We start from the raw sequence: 20,734 nt of genomic DNA on the forward strand, positions 1-20,734 counted from the left end.
TAAATATAACCAAGAATCATCTACATAACTATGATAATTCAATGCACGGGATATGGTGAGATCACCAAAATAGTATATAAGTAGAGATAAAGAGGGTCCAGAGAACCTTGGGGGATATCCATGGTGAAATGGGCATGGCATGGAAGATCCAGCAAAGGAGACTGAGAATTAGAGATCAGAAAAAAGTAAGGAAAAATTGGAGCTATGTTGTAAGAACTTAGAAGAGATTATCAAAGAGAAGAGGATGATTGACAGTGTCAAAGGCTACAGGTAAAGAAAGATGAAGCTGAAGAAAAAGCCTTTAATTGGATAATTAAGAGATTGTTGGCAGCTTTGGAGAGAGCAGTTTCAGTTAAATGATGAGGACAATATAGAATTGAATTGGTTCACCAAAGCTGAAGATGGGGAAGAGAGAAGAGTATAGCTAGGGTAAAGGAGATATTCTAGGAAAGAACAGAGTGATGGAGGGATTGGAGGGCATTTTGAGAATGAACAAGGTTAGAGTTGCAAAGAAAAAGGAGCCGAAATGACAAAAAATTATGATTATATAAAGGAATTTCAGAATTCATAAATGTGAAAATGAAACACTTGTGGGTGATAGAAAGATCAAGGATGATTGTTTCTATGAATAGCAGAGGCGATGTGGCAGATGAGTTGATAATATGTGAGTCAATTGAGGAATAAGAGATTGAAAATAATTGAAGGACCATCAGTATATATGCTGAATAATGTTGGTAGAATCCAGAAGTGGCAAAGGTTTGTAAAGAATATTTTAACTTTGCCACCATGATCAGCATATTAGGTATGGTGGGAGATAAGGAAGGTGGGTCATATTAGTGAAAATATAGCTAATGTCAGAAAGGGTGGTGAGTGACAGATAGTATATCATTAGGTGGGAGCCGGTCAGAGTAAATGTAATTGAGTTAAACAAAAGGATATATAGATGATTTATACAATATTCTGTCCTAATTATCCCCCCCAACTTTTTTTGGACAAGAGTAATGATGTACATTTATCATTGTTTATAGTACAATATCCTATTATATTATTTAAAAAATTATTTTTATTTATTTCATTAGATATTTGAAAATTATATGTACATTTAAAAATGATCATGCAAAATATTTTTGAGTTTCAATTTACCTTATTCCCCCTTTTGGAAGGCAAGTAATTTCATTTTGATTATACTTTTAAGGTCATATAAAGCATATTTCCATATTAGTCGTGTTACAAAGGAAAACAAAATAAAATCATAAAAATAAAAATTGTAAAAAGAAGAATACTTCAAGGTGTATTCATAGTTCATTAGTTCTTTCTCTGGAGGTGGATAGCATTTTTCATCATGTATTCTTTGCAATTGTCTTAAAACATTGTCTAGTTCAAAGTAGTCAAGTCTTTCACAGGTGATCATACTTACAGTATTGCTATTGCTGTAAACAATGTTCTCCTGATTCTGCTCACTTAATTTTTCCCGAGTTCATATGAGTCTTTCCAGGTTTTTTCTGAAACCATTCTGCTCATAATTTCTTATAGCACAATATTATTCCATCATAGTCATATACCATAACTTGTTCAGTGATCTCCCAATCAATGGTTATTCAATCACTTTCCAATTATTTGTCACCAAAAATGCCATAATTTTTTTTTTTATAAATAGTCCCTTTTCTTTAATCTGGGATACAGTCCCAGTCGTGGTATTTCTGGGTCAAAGGGTATGCATGGTTTTATAGCCTATGGATGTAGTTCCAAATTATTTTCTAGAATGGTTGAAATAGTTCACAACTCAACTAACAATACATTAGTGTCCTAATTTTTCCACATCCTCTCCAACATTTGTCATTTTTAATCTGTCAAATTAGCTAATCTGACATGTGAAAGGTATTATTTCAGTTGTTCTAATTTGCATTTCTCTAATCAGTATTTTTAGAGTTTTTTCCATGAGACTATTGATGACTGATTTCTTGTTCTGAAAATTGTTCATATCGTTTGACCATTTATCAATTGGAGAATGGCTCTTATTTTGTGACTTTGACTCAGTTCCTTATATATTTGAAAAAATGAGGTTTACTTTATGTTTTGCAACTTTGCAAATTTTGCCATTTCAACTAATTGTTTAGTTGATTCCTTAGGACTCTCTAAGCAAACCATTATATGATCTGCAAAGAGGGATAGCTTGTTTACTCATTGTTTATTTTTATTCCTTTATTTACTTTTTTTCTTGCCATATAGCTATAGCTTGCATTTCTACAATATTAAATACAATATTGAAAAAAGAATGCTCATAATGGATTTCTTTGCTTCACTCATAATCTTATTGGGGAGACTTCAAGTTTTTTCTCCTTACAAATGATATGTGCTCTTTCTTTTAGATAGATACTATTGACCATTTTAAAAAAGGTCCCTTTCATGCTTATATTTTCTGTTTTTAAAAGGAATGGGTATTGTATTTTTTCAGAGGCTTTTCCTGAATCTATTGAGATAATTATATAATTTTTGTTGATTTTGCTATTGAGATGGTTAATTACACTGAAAAATTTTCCAATATTGAACCAGCCCTGCATTCCTGGAATAAAGCCCATCTCATCATGAAGTAAAATCTTTGTGACATATTGCTATAATCTCCTTACTACTACTAAAATTTTTTTTTGCATCCATATTCATTAAGGAAATTTATGTTTTTTCTCTGTTTTTGCGCTCCCTGATTTAAGTATTAAAACCATATTTGTGTCATAGAAGTAATTTGGTAAGATTCTTTCCTTTTTTTTTTTGGTTTTTATTCAAAACCCTTACCTTCTGTCTTAGAATCAGTACGAGGTCTTGGTTCCAAAGCAGAAGAGTGGTAAGGGCTAGGCAATGGGGGTTAAGTGACTTTCCCAGGGTCACTTAGTTAGGAACAGTCTGACACCAAGTTTGAACCCAGGACCTCCCACCTCTAGGCCTGGCTCTCAATTCACTGAATCACCTAACTGCCCACAGGATTCTTTCTTTACCTATTTTTCAAACAGTTTATATAGTATTGAGATAAATTGTTCCCTGAATGTTTAATAGAATTCACTTGTGAACCAACTCATCTGGTTCTGGGGATTTTTTAGGGACTTTGGTGATAACTTGTTTTCCCCCTAAGGATTAATTAGTATTCTATTTCCTCCTCTGTTAATTTGAGGAGTTTATATTTGTAAATATTCATTCATTTCACTTAGATGCTCAGTGTTATTGGCTTATAATGAGACAAAATGACATCTAACAATTCATTTAATTGGTGTAGTGTTCACCCTTTTCATTTTTGATACTGGTAATTTAGTTTTCTTCATTCTTTTAAAAAATCAAATGATACAATGGTAAGCAATCTAACAGATAGATTATACAGATATAACCATGCAAAACATTTTCCCATACTAATCCCTTTGTGCAAGGAAACTTGAATAAAAAGGTTAAGAAAAAATGAAAAAGGTATTCTTTGGTCTGGATTCAGACTCAATCAATTCTTTTACTCTGGAAGCAGAGTTGACATTTTTTATCATGAGTCCTTTAGGAGTTTTGGGTCATTATATTGCTGAGAATGGTTGTTATTTATAATTGTTCTTTGTACAATATTCTTGTCACTGTATATAATGTCCTCTTGGTTCTGCTCATTTCACTCTGCTTTAGTTCATGTAAGTCTTTCTAGGTTTTTCTGATCTCCTCTTGCTTGTCATTTCTTATAGCACAATAGTATTCCATGTCAATTATATACTATAACTTACTCAGCCATTCCCCAATTAATGGGTATCCCCTCACTTTCTGATTCTTTGCCCCTACATAAAGAGCTGCTTTAATTATTAAATTAATTAATTAATAAACCTAATTAATTAAATATTAAATAAGGTCCTTCTCCTGTTTGTTTTTTATCTCTTTAGGACATGAACCTAGTTATGGTATGCTGGGTCAAAGAGTATTTACTGTTTTTTAGACCTTTGAGCATAAATCCAAATTATTCTCCAGAATGATTGGATCATTTAAAAACTCCCCAAATAGTGTCTCAATTATTTGACATTCCCTCTAAGGTTTGTCAATTTCTTTTTCTGTCATAATAGCCCAATCAGAAAAGTGGTACCTCAGAGTATTTTCAATGTACATTTCTCTTATTAATAGTGTATTTATGTAATATTCTTAAATATAATGTTCCATATTTTTGTACATAATAATTGTAAGTTGAATTTGGATTTATATCTTTAGGTTCTTATTTCTATAGAGTATAGTTAGGATTGTGTTATTTGCAACTATAATTATTTATAATTGTATAACTATAATTATTTATAATTTGAGATTTTCTCTCTTTACCTCTCCCTATTTTTCATATTAGTATAGTTTTCTATTAGAAAGAATTAATAGTATAGGCAACTTTAACTAGGAATATAGAGTATTAGATAGTTATGTTAGAGAGATTCATTGGGGAGATTAGTCTCCCAAAGGATCTCAGGGGGATTGTTAAAGGGATTTTCTTAATCTTTCCCCCTGTCTCCTTAAGAGGCAAAAGAGTCAGATGTCTAAGAAGAGTAGAACTAACAGGTGTCTGTGAGCCAGAACTGAAGATCCCATTATCAGGAAGATTATCATTATTAGGGGAATGATAAGGAAGGGACACTGGCAGTTGGGGCTATTTGCCTCTGGATCTGAAGAGAGCAAGAAGTCTGTCTCTGCTACTGGCAGTTGGCTACTGTTAGTTGGGTGGTAGAAACTGATTGAAGGAGTTTGTGGGTGGTGAATGTGTGATTATTTAGGAAGATAGAAGGTAATTAATGAATCAGTTTTAGATAGTATCACTTAGAACAGGCCTGATGTTTGCCAGGCAAGAAGAATCTGTACTTTGAAGACAGTTAGAGGAGGTTATTAGAAATTTTAGATAGTATTAGGAATTTAGGTATAGTCATAGGGTATTAGAATAATCATCTCTCTTTCTTCTTTTTCTATTTTGTATCTGTTCTTCCTCTAAAATTAAACTAAGTGTTTTATTCAACTGCTCTCCTCACTTTTGTCAAACTCTCACTTTTAACCCTTACAACAGTGATCTAGAACATTTTCACATGACCATAGATAACTTCAATTACTTTGTCTAAGAACTGCCATTTTATATCCCTTGACCATTTGTCAATTGGGGAATATTGTATATTCTTATATGTTCAACTCATTTGAAAAATGAGACCTTTATTAGAGGGTTTTGTAAAAAAAAATGCACCATTATGATTAAGCAGGATTACTCTTTATCAGATTTCCCCTTGTTTAGTTTAGGGCCACCACCGCCCCCAAATTGTCCTCTTTTCAATCAACCCTCACCCCCATCATATAGGAGAAGATAGATTTCTATATATAGTTGATTGTGTATGTTTTTCCCTTGTTGAACCAATTTCAATGAGAATAAGGTTTATTTGCTCCCTTCCCTACTTTGCTCATTTCCCCTTCCACTGTCAAAGCATTTTCATGCTTTTTTTGTGTAATAATCTACCCCCATTCCATTTTTTCCTTCCTCCTCCTCCCAATGCATTCTTCTTTCTCATTTGTTAAGTTTTTTTATGTAACCATATCACACTCAGTTCACCCCACACCCCACCCTCTGTCCATGTATATTCCATATAACTGCCCTAATAATGATAAAATTCTTAGGAGTTATAAGAATCATCTCCCTATGTAGGGATGCATACAGTTTAAATTTATTGAATGCCTTTTGATTTCTTTTTCCTATTTATCATTTTATGCTTCTCTTGAGTTTTGAATTTGAGAGTAAAATTTTCCATTCAGCTCTGGTCTTTCCATCAGGATTGTTTGAAAGTCCTCTATTAAACTGAATATTTGTTTTTTCTCTTAAGGATCATACTCAGTTTTGCTACATAAGTGATCCTTAGTAGAAGTCCTAGCTCTTTTGCCCTCTGGGATTTTATATTTCAGGCCCTCCAATTCTTTAATATAGAAGCTACTAAATCTTGTGTTATCCTGACTGTGGCTCCATGGTATTTGAATTCTTTCCTTTTGGTCATTTGTAATATTTTCTCCTTGACCTGGGAGTTTTGGAATTTGGCTATAATATTATTGGGAATTATCCTTTTGGGATATCTATCAACAGCTGATCTATGGATTCTTTCCTTTCTGTTTTATCCTCTGGTTCTCGAATACCAGGGACATTTTCCTTGATAATTTTTTGAAAGATGATATAAAAGCTTTCTTTTTGATCATGGCTTTCAAGTAGTTCAATAATTCTTTGATTATTTCCCCTGGATCCCATTTTCCAGGTCACCTGTTTTCCAAATAATATGTTTCATATTTCTTCTATTATTTCATTTTTTAAACTTTGATTTTTTTGATGTTTAATGAAGTAATTAGCTTGTCCAATTCTCATTTTTGAGGCATGATTTATCTGAGTGAGCTTTTTTACTTCCTTTTCCATTTGGTCAATTCTACTTTTTTTTCCTTCTAACCCTTTCATTTTATGTTCTATCTTAGAATCAATTCTGTGTATTGCTTCTAAGGCAGAAGAGTGGTAAGGGCTAGTCCTTTCAGAAAATCCAGGAATGGAGTCAGTTCTTTCACTCACCATGTGTCAGTCCAAAGGAAGAGATTTAAAAACAGTCTCAACATGTACAGGGTCTCAGGTCCAGTCAGTAGATTCTTCACCAGCCTCCAAGTTGAACTCTCTGAAGATCTCAGATAATTCTCCCAATCTCAAAGGATTCTCTCCCTCACAGGAAGTTGTAACTCCCTTTTAAAGACACTTTCTTTCACGTCACTTCCTGTGCCTTTCCCTAATTTTATATCTACCAATCACAGTTGAAGCTTCGCTTTAGGACTGCCTAGGGGCTATCAGTTTAATTCTGATTAATCACCCACTATTTCACAAGTGGGCCACAGACCTTCCCATTTAATGATTAAGTGAAATGTTTACACTTTTGGTGATTAGATAAAAAAAGGGGCAGATCTCCCCACTCAACTGTAAGTAGGGTGTTTACACTTTTGGTGATTAAATCTAAAAATGTTCAGGGGAGTTAATTTATTTTCACAATCAGGGGAGAGCTAATTAATTTAATTTTCACAATCAGGGGAGAGTTAAATTTAATCTTCATACCCAACAATCTTTTTTTACATCATCTTTTTTTTAAAACCCCTTACCTTCTGTCTTGGAGTCAATACACAGTATTGACTCCAAGGCAGAAGAGTGGTAAGGCCTAGGCAATGGGGGTCAAGTGACTTGCCCAGGGTCACACAACTGGGAAGTGGCTTAGGCCAGATTTTGAACCTAGGACCTCCCGTCTCTAAGTCTGGCTCTCAATCCACTGAGCTACCCAGCTGCCCCCTTTTTTTACATCATCTTAACAGAATCAAGACACTCCTATACTTTTTTCTGTGTAGAATCATGTATCATTTTCCCAAAGAGAAAGGTCAACAATCTGACTTCATTGAGTCATTTATGATATCTTTCTCTTAATGTTACTTTCTGAACAAGTCTATGCCAGAAGGTCAAGAGCTACTTTGATCCAGCCATACCATTGCTAGGTTTATACCCCAGAGAGATAATAAGGAAAAATACTTGTACAAAAATACTTATAGCCACACTTTTTATGGTAGCAAAAAATTGGAAAATGAGGGAATGTCTAGCAATTGGGGAATAGCTGAACAAATTGTGGTATCTGATGGTAATGGAACACTATTGTGTTGAAAGGAATGATGAACTGGAGGAATTCCATATGAACTGAAAAGACCTCCAGGGACTGATACAGAGTGAAAGAAGCAGAACCAGGAGAACATTGTACACAGAAACTGATACATTATGGCACAATTGATGTAATAGACATTGTAATAGATGTAAAAGCAGCAGTGCAATGATCCAGGACAATCCAGAGGAAATTATGAGAAAGAATGATATCCACATCTAGAGAAATAACTGAGAGTAGAAATGCAGAAGAAAAACATATGATCGATCACATGGTTTGATGGGTCTATGATTGGGGTATCGGCATTAAAAGATTACTCTATCACAAACATGAATAATATGTAAATAGATGTTGAACAATGATACATGTATAACCCAGAGAAATTGCTTGTCTGGGGAGGGAGGGAAGGAAGAGGGGTGAAAAAAATAATGAAACACGTAACCATGGAAAAATATTCTCAAAAAAATAAATTAGTTGATTAAAAACTAAAAATAAAGAAGGGTAAGGGCTAAGCAAATAGGGTTAAATGATTTACCTAGGATCATACAGCTAGAAAGTAGTTGAGGCCAGATTTGGAACCAAGATCCTCTCAACTTCAGCTCTGGTATTCTATCAAATGTGCCACTTAGCTGCTACCCTTATGATGTCTTTTCCATGTTTATTTTTTTAAACTTCTCTTCAGTCTTATATTTGAAAGTCAAATCTTTATTCACACTCATCTTTTTTTTAAAATCAGTGATTCTTAAAAACTCTCTATTTCATTAAATATCTATTTTCCCCCTTGAGTTTTACTGAGGAATTTATTGTTGGTTGTAGTCCAAACTCCTTTGCTTTCTAGGATATTGTATTCCAAATTCTATCCTCTTTTAACATAGTAGATTCGAGATCTTATGAGATTCTGACTGTGTTTCTATGGTATTTAAATTGTTTCTTTATTGTAGCTTAAAGTATTTTCTCTTTGACTTGGGAGCTCTGGAATTTGGCTATAATATTTCTGATTATTTTTATTTTGAGTTCTCTTTCAAGAAGTGATTGGTATATTTTTTCCATTTATATTTTGCCTTTTCAGTATAGAATATTGGGGGCAGTTTTCCTTGATAATTTCTTGAAATATGTTGTTTCTATGTTATCTTTATTTAGTCATGGCCTTCAGATAGTCCAATAATATTTAAATTATCTGTTCTAGATCTATTTTCCAGGTTAATTGTTTATCTGATGAGAAATTTCACATTTTCTTCTATTGGTTTTATTCTTTTGACTTTGCTTTGTTCTTTTTAGTGTTTTATAGAGTCATTAACTTCCACTTGCAAAATTCTAATTTTTAGTAAATTATTTTCTTCAATGAACTTTTATACCTCCTTTTTCCATATGGCCAATTTTGTTTATTAAGATGTTACTTTTGTTTTTTAGCCTCTTTTATAAAGCTATTGTTTTTTTTTTATAATTTTCTTCCTTTACTTTCATTTCTTTATCTAAGTTTTCCTCTTCCACTTTGATGTTGAAAATAATTTTTTAGCTCTTCTGGGAATTCTTATTGAGCTTGTGTACAATTTGCTTTTTTTTCTTTTAGGTTTAGATTGGGATTATTTTGACTTTATTGCTTTGTTCTGAGTTTGTGTCTTTATCTTCCTTTTAATTGTAGTAGATGAATCAGCTTCTTTTTTGTTGTTTGCTCATTTCCCCACCATGTTTCTTAGTATGGAACTTGATATTAATGTTGAACTTGGTTTCAGGTTGGGAGAGGGAAGTTGGTAGGGGCTCTATTTCAAGCCTCAGGCTTTCTCACACTGCTGTTTTCAGAATTAGTTCTGGGGATTTGAAAGTTTTTGAAGCTTGCAAGGTGATGTGATCTAGAGAGAGGTGTAGTCACTGTTCTCTTGGCCTGTACTCTGAGCCTTTACCCAGGAAGGTCCTTGTTCCTATGGTGTTACAACTCCTTCCTTTGATCTTGAAACAATACTGTTCTTCACTGTCCCTGATTCCCTGGGACCAGAAGTGATATTGCTCATGAGGGCTTCTACTCCCTCTTAACTGAAAATGCTTTTTTCTATTCTTGAATTATATCCCAGAAGTGAATATAAGCATTGGTGTGCCAAAAAGTTGCTTGTGAGTGCTCCAACTCCCTCTTAATGGAAAATTTTCCTCTCTGTCCTTGAACTATGACTGGTATTATCAAATAGTATCTGGTCTTGGAATCCAATGCTAGCACAGAGGAACCTTGTAATTGCTTTATGAATACACCTCTTACCATCTCTGGCTTGAAAGCTCTCAAAAAAGCCAGATTGTGGTATAACAAATGCTTATTATCTTTACCCCTAAACTCACTACTCACCCTAACATCTATTTCTATTGTAAATACCCCATCCTTCCATTGACCCAGGTTTTAATTATTGGAATCATCTTTGACTCTTCACTCTTTCTCATCCATGCAACTAATTGTTGATTCTATCTTCCAAACATCTCTCCTAACTCATCCCTTACTCTCCATTCACAGTCACTATCCTGTCAGAAATTGAATTATTTCTAACCTGCATTATTTTAAGAGCTTCCTAATTGGTCTTTCTACCTCTAACTACTCTCCTCTAATCTATGCTTCACAAACTGGCCAAATTAATATATTAAGGCTAAAATATTTATTATTCAAGACAAGATATCATCTTTGATATCACTCTACTATTTCTCAGTAAATTCTAATAGCTTACTATTTTTTCTAAGAGAAAATATAAACTTCTCTACATAGCATTTTTAGTAGACCACAATTGGACTGTAAATGCTTTCTAGAATAATCTAATTTCCCCCAAAACTTGCTTTTCTATATTTTAGACACATTGATCTGTCAAATGTCCTTTCTCATCACTTTTGTCTTTTGGAACCACTTGTCCCTCTATCCCAAGAAGAGAAAAAAATCTCTTGAAGAGAAGGATTATTTCATTTTTGTATTCATATCAATAGCAATAAATGCTTGTGTTAACTTGGTGTCAGATGATATTTTGGAGCTGATTCAGTTTGCAAGGTTTTTATCATTAGTGATTTAAAAATATAGTTACTTAAAGTTTAAATTTATTCTTCTAAAATGTTTGTATGAATACATATTGGGGAATGGCTCTTAATTAAACAAACTTGTTTCAGTTCTCTACATTTTGGATATCAAACTTTTATTGAAGTTCTTTGATGCAAATATTTCCTCTAATTGATTTTTTTATTCTACTAATGTTGATTATGTTTGTGAGAATGTTTTAAAATTTTTATATAAAATCCAAATTGTCCTTTTCATCTTTCATAATTATTTCTCTCTGTGTTTCCTGAGTATAGGCAGTTAAATAGTGCAGTGGATAGAGGGCCAGATCTATTGTTGGTCAGGTATGAGTTCAAATCCAATCTCAGAAATTTACTAGCTGTGGTACTTTGAGCAAATCATTTAACCTCTATCTGCCTGGGTTTCTCATTATCCAAATAGGGATGAAAGTAGCACCTTCTTTGCATGTTCATCCTGAGGATAAATGAGATAATATTTTAAAGCTTCTTATAAACCTTGAAATGCTATATTCATGCTATTCTCATCATTATTATTAATTTCCCTAATCATAGTTACCTTTCTTTCTCCTATTTTAAAAAATGTTGTTACTTTTTAATATTTACACTACTAATTTATTTGGAATTTGTGAACTTATGGTATATTTTTTTATAATGATTTAATATCTATAACAGCTAACACTTAATTTGTGGCCCAGTGGATGAGTGCTGGACCTGGAGTCAGAAAGACTCCTATTCCTGAGTTCGAAATCCAGGCTTAGGCATTTACTAGCTGTGTGACCCTGGACAAGTCACTTAATTGCTCAGTTTCTTCACCTGTAAGAGGACTTGGAGAATGGAATGGCAAACCATCTAGTAACTTTGTGGAAAAAATCCCTTACAGGGTCATAAAAAGTTTAATGCAACTGAAAATGACTGTACACTTTTTCATAGGTTTTTTTACTTCTCTGAAAAATCTCATGAAGTAGATAAGGCCAGAATAATAATTACTAATTTGTTTATGAGGAAGTTGAAGCTTAAGGACATTATGTTTTCTCCAAGAAATATGGTCCCTAAATGTTCTAAAAGCCAGACCTCTCAGTTCTGAGTTTTCTGCTACCAAACTTAGCTCTGTCACCCTCTTTTTCAAATACCTTAACCTCATGGACCTAACTGCTTATATTGCCATTTTCTCTGATTCTTTTCTTTTCTCTTATTTGTTCCATTTTGGCAATCTATTCCACTACCTTTATTACACTTGGAACATTGAAGTAAAGACAATTGCCATGTAGAGATTCCATTAAATCTCTTATCGTGCATTTCTGAAGAAAAGAGAAATGCTGTTTTGGTTGAAGAAGAGGACAGCTTGAATGAGTGCACACTTTCAGAAGTTCTGGTCAGACTGGTTCTTTGAAATGACTTTTAGCTTTGATTTTAAAAGATCTAAAATTATTTTTCCTCAGCCAATACTAGGGAAACATTATCTCAATAGAATAGAATGTACTAAGAAAACCAATTCGAAAAAAAATTAAAGCAAAAGAATAAATAGTTCCTGGCCATTTATTTACTGAACTAGATGAGTAATGCTTTAGTTAGGAGGTCAGAGATATGTATTTTTTGTTCCATTATGGCTTCCATGAGATACTGTATCATTTATCAATACCTTATTTAATAGTACCACAGACTTAAAATTTATAAAAGTTTCAGACACTTGGCCATCAGGAAAGAAATTGTTTTGCACTATTGTAACACATGCAACTGTGTTCTAAGGAGTAAAGGGTTTTTTTTTCTGTTTTGTCAAAGGGAATAGAGGCATTAGAGTATTTCATTTCAACCTTACAACATCCCTATGATTTGGTAGGGCAAGGTGCAATCTGTATGTACTAGACCAAGGGTTACAAACCTTTTTTTTTGTGGCATAGACCCTTTTGGATGTGTGGTAAAGCCTATGTATTCCCTTTCAGAATAATGATTTTAAGTGCATTAAGTACATAGAATTACAAAAGAAATTTATACCAAAATAATAGTAACAAAGTATTTTTTAAAATACATTCATGAATGCCAGGTTATGAACCCCCAGCTAAACTGTGCTAGATCCTAAGAGGGTACAACAAGGAGAGAAGAGGCTACTTAGAAGATACAAGGATGAAATGATATTCACCACCATCAAGATAAGAACTGTTACTGGCACAATGTTCTAGTTAGAAATAATGAAGGATCAAAGCATAGAATCTCAGTATTTATACCTAGAAAGAGCACGAAATATCATCTAACCCAACCTTCTCATTACATAGATGAAGAAACCAAGGTTTGGAAAAGTGTTATGACTCCCTCAAGGTGACACAGGTAACAAGTTATCCAACCTAGTACTCATTTTATGATGCCACATTGCCTTCCTGTCCTTTGGCATTTGAGGAGATAAGCAACCTGCCTCTATCAAGCTTTCCCTGCCCTTTCTCACACTACTACCTTTTATGTATGATGCACTATAACTAAACAGGAACACTTGCTATTCTCCAAATACAGGATTCCCCCAAATCAGGATTTTCTTGCCTCCATTTCAGAGTGACACCTCCAGGAAGTCAGAAATGGGAAGGAACAGAGTCCAACATCTATCTAAACTTGATTCTCCTCAATGTTATGGCAGTGAGTGTTGAGGAGAGTGGACATTTTTTAAAATCCTATTTATCAAGCATTGAGAACAGAATATTGTGCTAGGTACTGGAGAGATAGAGTGTGGATAAAACAGTTTTTGACTTCATGAAGGGTACAGTAAGGCGATAAAATAGGCAAGAAAAACCATAATGTATGACCATGTAAAGAGGAACAAAATGCAATGTAGGATTGTAGGAAGGATATGATCAAGAATGTTATTAATTAATTAAAGCACTATATTTTAATTTTATTAATTTAAATTGAGTGAATTAATATCTTTTGTTTTTACATCAGCTTCTCTTCCCAATATATCCTTTCTACTTCCCTTCTTCTGTGAGGCCTCTATTCTATTAAATAATAAAAAAGAGACAAAAAACAGTCCAATGGAACCAACAATAGATACCGAGACTCACAGTTTATGTATTGTTATATGCCTACTTATTTGGCACAGTTTGCTTAATTAAATCATTGATGTCAGACCAGTGAAGGACCAACAGCATAAATTTGGAGGAGGTACTGACCTGTTGAGTTTATCATTAAACATTGACTTTGCCATGTGCTTACCAGTAGCTACAGAAGGGACAAACCCGCTAGCAAATCCTGATGAACTTTTAGTTTCAGTTTTTAGAAAAGTCAAAATTGAGTCTTCACCTTTACAAAGAAGAAAGAGAGGAATATCATTGAAAATATTACTACAAGCTGCACCCTGACTGTGAAAGAATATCAGAGAATTTGTTCAGAGAATGTTTTAAAATTCATTATTTTCTATTTTGAGTGCAAGCCCTTAGGTTTATTTCTAAAATTTGCTTTAGCTTGTAGTACTTTTCTTTTAGCCATATAAAAGCTAATTATATCCATATAGTTTTTTTATTACTTTATCATTAAACTTTTAAATAAAACATAGGTTGGAATGGCTGTGAGAAGATAGGAACAATAAAATTCTGTCAGTGGGGCAGCAAATTATTCTAACCATTCTGGAAAGTGAGTTGAAATTATGCTAAAAAGGTGCCTAAAATGTCCATACATTTTGACCCAAATAGCCCATTACTAGGCATATACTCTTCTAAAGGTCAAAAACAGAAAATCCCGCATAGTCTAAAACATTCATAGCAGCACTTTTGTTTGGTAGGATTAGAAACAAAGTAGGTGCCTCTAAGTTGGAAAATAGTAAATAAAGTGTGGTAAATGAATGTAATAGAATATTACTGCACAATTATAAAATAAATTACTAGTAAGAACTTAGAGAAATAAAGAAAGATATAAGAACTGATATGATGAAATAAAAATTATATAAATGGAATCAGGATGGTTTCTAAATTAAGTGACTCTTTTGAACTGCTTTTCTCTTGCTTTATCTCTCTCTACCTCCTCTCTTTTTGAATCTTTATTATGAGGAATAGCTTGCTGAGTAGAAAAGAAGAAAGGGATGTATTTGGAAATTAATTTAATATAAAACATAAGACATCAATAAAAGAAAAATATATTATTAACACTGATCACATAAGTTGGACTGTAAGTCTTAGCTATCAATTGAACAAAAATTTATTAATTTACTATTATGTGAAAGGCATAGTACTTGGTAAGTATTAGAAATTTAAAGGCAGAAGAGAGAGGCAGAAATCTGAAAACTGGGAATGTATAAAATAAATGTTAAGTGTTTAATGACCACATTATTTTCCAGGATTTGATTCACCTCTGAAAGCAGTGAATGGGACTAGAACAAAAGCCCTGTCTGCTACCAGCCAATTATTTTTAGTGAAGTAGGGGTTTGGAACAAGTATTTCATCCTAGAAGTATTTCAATCTGGCACAAGAACAAAGGATAGCAGAATGGTACCTTTTCTGAGGATGAGATTTAGGATTCATACAGAAGCTGTAATTAGTTAATTTTGTCTGATGAATCTATAAAAGTGAAAGCATTTTTCTATTTTTAGACATGTCATAATTATACCAAGCATGTTCATAATCTTTATTTTAAGTTTGCTTCAGAATTGTAAAAATGCCATCATTCAAGCTAACCTTATTGATTAAAGATGTTTTAGAAAGGATGGATCCAGCAGATAAAGTGTTACCTTGAATTTGTTAAGTCACTCATCCGGCAGTGTCATCATTATGGTCCTACCTCCATTGATGCTGATCACTGACTCATCCATACCTTTTTGTCTTGAGTGGGATTTGTCAATGTTTCCATGATTTTGCCAAAGAGGATCTGTCCAAGGGGCTAGGTGCCTTCCTTTGATGTTTTGATATTTCACAGAATACTGGTGCCAAGCTATTTATTACTTTGCCTTCTTGCAATTCATGCATGTCATTGATAATATCTTTATGCCACTTCTTGTGCAAATGTAATCACTGGTAGCTGTTGCTATCTCCTTATACACATCATTCATTTCTCCTTTGCCTTTTATGCTATTTATAATTTTGATACTTGGATATTGTGGTGTTCCATGATTTGTGTTCATATACTCTTCCATAGTATACATACTGGGAATTGACAGTGTCCTCCCACCAATGGCTTTCCATTTGACCATTTTAATTACTTAATAGCAATATCAGTACAGCAGTGACAGGAACAATCATAGAATCTTTCATGTTTGATCATCTTTAGCAGTATTATAGTTGACCCCCAATCATGTTCTAGCTATTTGGAATGTGAAAGCATAGAAACCTATCCTGTCCTTACTCAGCTCAAGCTAGAGCAATTGGATACATAAGAGTACTGCTGACTGATTTGATAGTATTTTCTTCTTATTAGTTGTCTATTTGATTCAAAACTTCACTGTCCCTTTAACAGATTTGGTGAAGGTTGAACTCTTCTATTGACCTTCATCCCTGGTAGAACTAGAGATGAGTAAGACTTGATGTTTCCTCTAATCCTTAAGAAGGTATGTCTTAGCAAAGGCTGTCTTAGCAGGTGGACTGACGAGAATGAAAGCATGAAGCCTGTGCTTTTAATATATATATAAAATTACATATTAATTATATTACACTAAAATATTCATATTATTATGTACTTATTGTGTGATATTAACATGTATGAATTATGTATAATATTATATTAACATAATATGTAGTAATAAAGAAATAATATATATTATATTAAGATTTCTACCTGAGCAATTTTTTAATGAATGTTCTTTACTTAGAAAGGAAAACACTGGAAAAAACAAGTTTGTAAGGATAATTAATTTAATATCAGACTGGCTTTTACAATAAATCAATGGCTATCAGACTTTCCAGTTAGTCAGAGACAAAAGTATGATTTATAGAGCTTAAATTTATAGCTAAAAAAAGAAACTTACAAGTTATAGATAATGAAAAAAATAAACTTTTTTGGGGGGATAAGATAGATTACTTTGAACAGAATGTTTTCTGGGGCTTCTTACATTCAATTTTTCCATTATTGCCAACTTTTAGAGTGTGACTATCAGGAGAATTTTGTAATTTCAGGAGCTTCATGCTACAAAGGGTTTGATAGTGACTATGACTGAGGCTACTGGTGCTGCTGAAAAACAAACAAAAAAGTCTCCCCTTAGCAACCAGGTGTCAAAAAAGAGAATTAAAGCCTGTGGTTTCTAACTTAGTCTAATAATTATTCCTTTATGACATATTTCCTACTTTATATTTTCCTATATCTAAATGGTGACTCCCTTATTGGTTCTATGAGTAATTCCTATAGTAATCATTCATTTTGATTTGACTCAGCTATTAGGCCTGCTATTTCCTACTGAAGCAAATCATTAATCATTAAAGTAATCAATAATAGCTATTCCTAAAACTTATCCATTTCAGTAGTAAATAAATGATCCTTCATTGTGCTATCTTTTCCTTCCTTATCTTCTCCTAAAGAAGAGAGCCATAGAGAGCACCTGCTCTATTCACCTTTGGTATAGGGAGTAGTAAATAGCAGAACATTCTAGAGGACAAAGGATCAATGTCTCTCTGTCTCTGTCTCTGTCTCTTTCCCATTCCCCTGCTAACTTTTATCAGTTGAAAAGTTTCTGTAGATCAGGTCAAAGTAAACCCAAATCAGAACCTGGAGAATTAAAAAACTATCATTTTCTTTTTTAGAAATAATTGTCTCCTATATTTAGTATTATCAATACATATGAGTTAACTTTGACTTTTTTTTTACATTGAGCTATAAATTTTCTTTAATAGCCCATTAGTGCTTGAAGGTCTCCATTAAATCTATTTTCTCTCTGTCTCTGTCTCTGTCTCTTTGCCTCTCTGTCTCTCTCCTCTTTTCCATCTCCTTCCTTCTCTTTCTGTCTGTCTCTCTCCTTTTCTCTCTTTCTCTCCCCCCACCAAAACCTGCATAAAGAATAATGACCTTCAAATGTTTTGAGTTGTTTTTCATTTTAATAGTTTCTGATAAAAGGATACAGCCATAGAATTTATATAGAGATTTGTGAAGTAATGCTGAGAATACTGACCCTGGAATTACAAGAAATTTGGGTCTGAGTTCTGCCTTGACATTTTCTACTCATGGTCATGGGAAAATGCTCCAAATTCCATGTTCTTCAAGTTCTCATTTGTAAAAAGGGCATGGGTTTGTTGTGAGACTTATGTAAGCTATTATTTGTAAAGTGCTTGTCAACTCTTAAGGCTTTGAATAAATGCTAATACTATTAAATATATTTCTCTATTTCAGGCTCTGCAACCTATTTTTCTAGTGGAATAACCTGGGGAATATGTTTCTGAAAGTCTTGAAGGTGAAAAACAAAAAGTCTTTGTAACAACAGAAAGAGAAATAAAAAATCAAATGAACATGTTTTGGTTTTCTAGTTGATATGATGGGAGGGAAAGTCAAAGCAATTCAAGGTATTCTCTTTGTATTTATTTTCCATATCCTGCTCTCCATCCCAAAATCTGGCTGTTTTTCTAAAAACTCTACTTGGAGTATCGTTCAATTGATTATAGGATTTTGATTCCTGTGCTTGACTGTTGCAGAGGAAGAGTCAGTGGATTTGTAATTTGTGTCTCTAAGTTCAAATCTTACTACCTTTCACTCATCACAAATATAACCTTGGGCTATTTTATATTGCTGGTCTAGATTTCTTCATTATTTACAATGTTAAATGACATAATTTTCAAGGTTCCTTCCATTGTAACCCTCCTGGATTACTGCCATAGAGATATTAGACTCTGGAAATAATCAAATAATTCTTGCCCTAGAATTGGTAATGTTTTGAACCTGGCATTGAGGCTTCTAGAAAGGAGAAGCTAGAAAAGATTATATGCTTCCTTATGAACCAAGCAGAGAGCTAGATCACATTTTAGAGGGGCATTTTGGACTTGTGGCAACCTTTTCATTAATCTCATTTTATCCTCACAAGAACTCTGAGAGGTAGATTCTATTATCTTCATTTTACTTATGAAGAAAGTTAAGTAGACAGGTGATGGGGTTTGCTTAACTTGCAGATTATAATGCTAGGAAGAATCTAGATGAGTTTGAATTTACAGTTTTCTTGTCTCTATTTCTAGCACTGTATCTATCATTTGACCTAGGGGAACAACTCCAGAGCTTTGTTCTTGGGCTTCCCCCTCCTCCCATATATTATTTCACTTGGCTATTTAGTTGACACCAATGATTTAAATTATCAGTCAATGTAGACTATTTCCAGATTTATTTTTCTAGCCCTGATTTCTCTACTGACCTTTAGTTATACACCTCTAATTGCCTATTCAACCTTTCAAACTATATATCTCAGAGATATTTTAAACTCCACATGTCCATAATTGAGCTCATTTTCCTCTCCCATACTCTTTTATCTTTTTAACTTCCCTATCACTGTGGAGGCTAGGTACCACCATCGTCCCTGTCATTTAGGATTGAAATCTAAATATCATTCACTTCACTCTCTCTCACTCCTCATATTCAATCAGTTGCCAACTTCTGCAGTTTAAATTCTACTTCCACATCATCACTCGTTTATACCCCATTTCTTTTCTCTGACATTGGCACCACCCTATGTCACCTTAGCATCTCACACTTGGACTAAAGCAGCTGACAGTTGACTGATGTCCTTCCTTCAAGTCTCTTTCTGATCCAGTCCATCACCATTCATCTGTCAAACTGATCAAACTTTCAAATTTGATCAAATTGGTCCAAAGCACAGATTTGACAATATTGCTTTCTCCATTATTTAATCAGCTCCAGTGGCTCCCTATTGACTCCAGGATCAAACATAAACTCCAATGCCCGGCTTTTAATTCCCTTATAACTTTGCCTCTTCCTACATCCCCATTTTTCTTATTCCTTATGTATCCACTCTGCCTCCTACTCTATAATCCAGTAATATTGCCTCCCTTCCTGTTTCTCATATCTCCCAGCTCTGAATGTTTTCACTATTGTACCTCATCCCTGGAATGCCCACCTTCCTTATATCAGTATCTCCTTTTCCCAGTTGTTGTTCAGTTATTTCAGTGGTGTCCAACTCTTTATGACCTCTTTTTGAGGTTTTCTTGGCTAAGATACTGGAGTGGTTTGCTATTTCCTTATCCAGCTTATTTTATAGATGAGTAAACTGGAGCAAACAAGGTTAAGTAACTTGCTCAGCGTCATAGAGCTAGCAAATATGTGAGACTGGATTTGAACATGGTTCTTTACTCCAGGCATAGCACTCAAAGTCATAATGAAGTCTCAATGAAAATCCCACCTTCTGAAAAAAAGCCTTTCTTGGCTAATTGCAGTATTTTCTCCTTGACCTGAGAGTTCTGATATTTGACTATAATACTTCTAGGAGTTTCTAATTGGGGATCTCTTTCAGGAGGTGGATTCTTTCAATTTATATTTTCCTTTCTTGTTTGAGAACATCTGAGAAATTTCTCCTGAAGTTTCTTACAATATGGTATAGGCTCTTTTTAAAAAAAATCATGACCTTCAGGCAGACCTTTGGTTCTTAGGTTATCTCTCCTGGATCTATTTTCCAGGTCAGTCATCTTTCCAGTGAACTATATCAGAGTTTCTATTTTTTCTCCATTCTTTTGAATATGTTTTGCTGTTTCCCTGATGTTTTATGTAGTCATTAATTGTCATTTATCCAATTTTAGTTTTTATTTAGCCATTATCTTCTTTGAGCTTTTGTACTTCCATTTTTAGGAAAATTTGCGTTAGTGAATTTTTATTGTAAGCTTTTGACTAATTTCCTTTTAAAGTTTTTTTTTTTTACCTTTCCTTTTATTTGTTTTTAATCCTCTTTTGGAGCTCTTCCAGTAGTTTATTTTGGATCTGACATTCTTCCATATTTTCCTTTGAGACTTCATAGGTTTCTGTTTTAGCCTATATTTGGTCTTCCCTGTTGCTGAAATAGTTTAGTAGTGTCAGGCTTTTGCTTTGTCTTTTGTTCATTTTTTTGTGGGGGGGGGGATTTTCATGACCTTTCC

At 33.6% G+C, this 20,734-nt stretch overlaps 1 long non-coding RNA gene across 1 annotated transcript in view; it reads left to right on the forward strand.

Annotated features, from left to right (window-relative positions):
- The window catches only part of LOC103092236 (uncharacterized), a 76,090-nt gene extending 57,975 nt beyond the window's left edge, over positions 1 to 18,115 (forward strand). The window contains exon 5 of the long non-coding RNA XR_008917641.1: positions 18,000 to 18,115. This is a non-coding gene — a long non-coding RNA (uncharacterized LOC103092236). The remainder of the gene's footprint in view (positions 1 to 17,999) is intronic.
- The last annotated feature ends 2,619 nt before the right edge of the window (positions 18,116 to 20,734 follow it).

This window comes from Monodelphis domestica, chromosome 1 (assembly GCF_027887165.1).
Source record: "Monodelphis domestica isolate mMonDom1 chromosome 1, mMonDom1.pri, whole genome shotgun sequence".
NCBI classification, from domain to species: Eukaryota; Metazoa; Chordata; class Mammalia; order Didelphimorphia; family Didelphidae; genus Monodelphis; species Monodelphis domestica.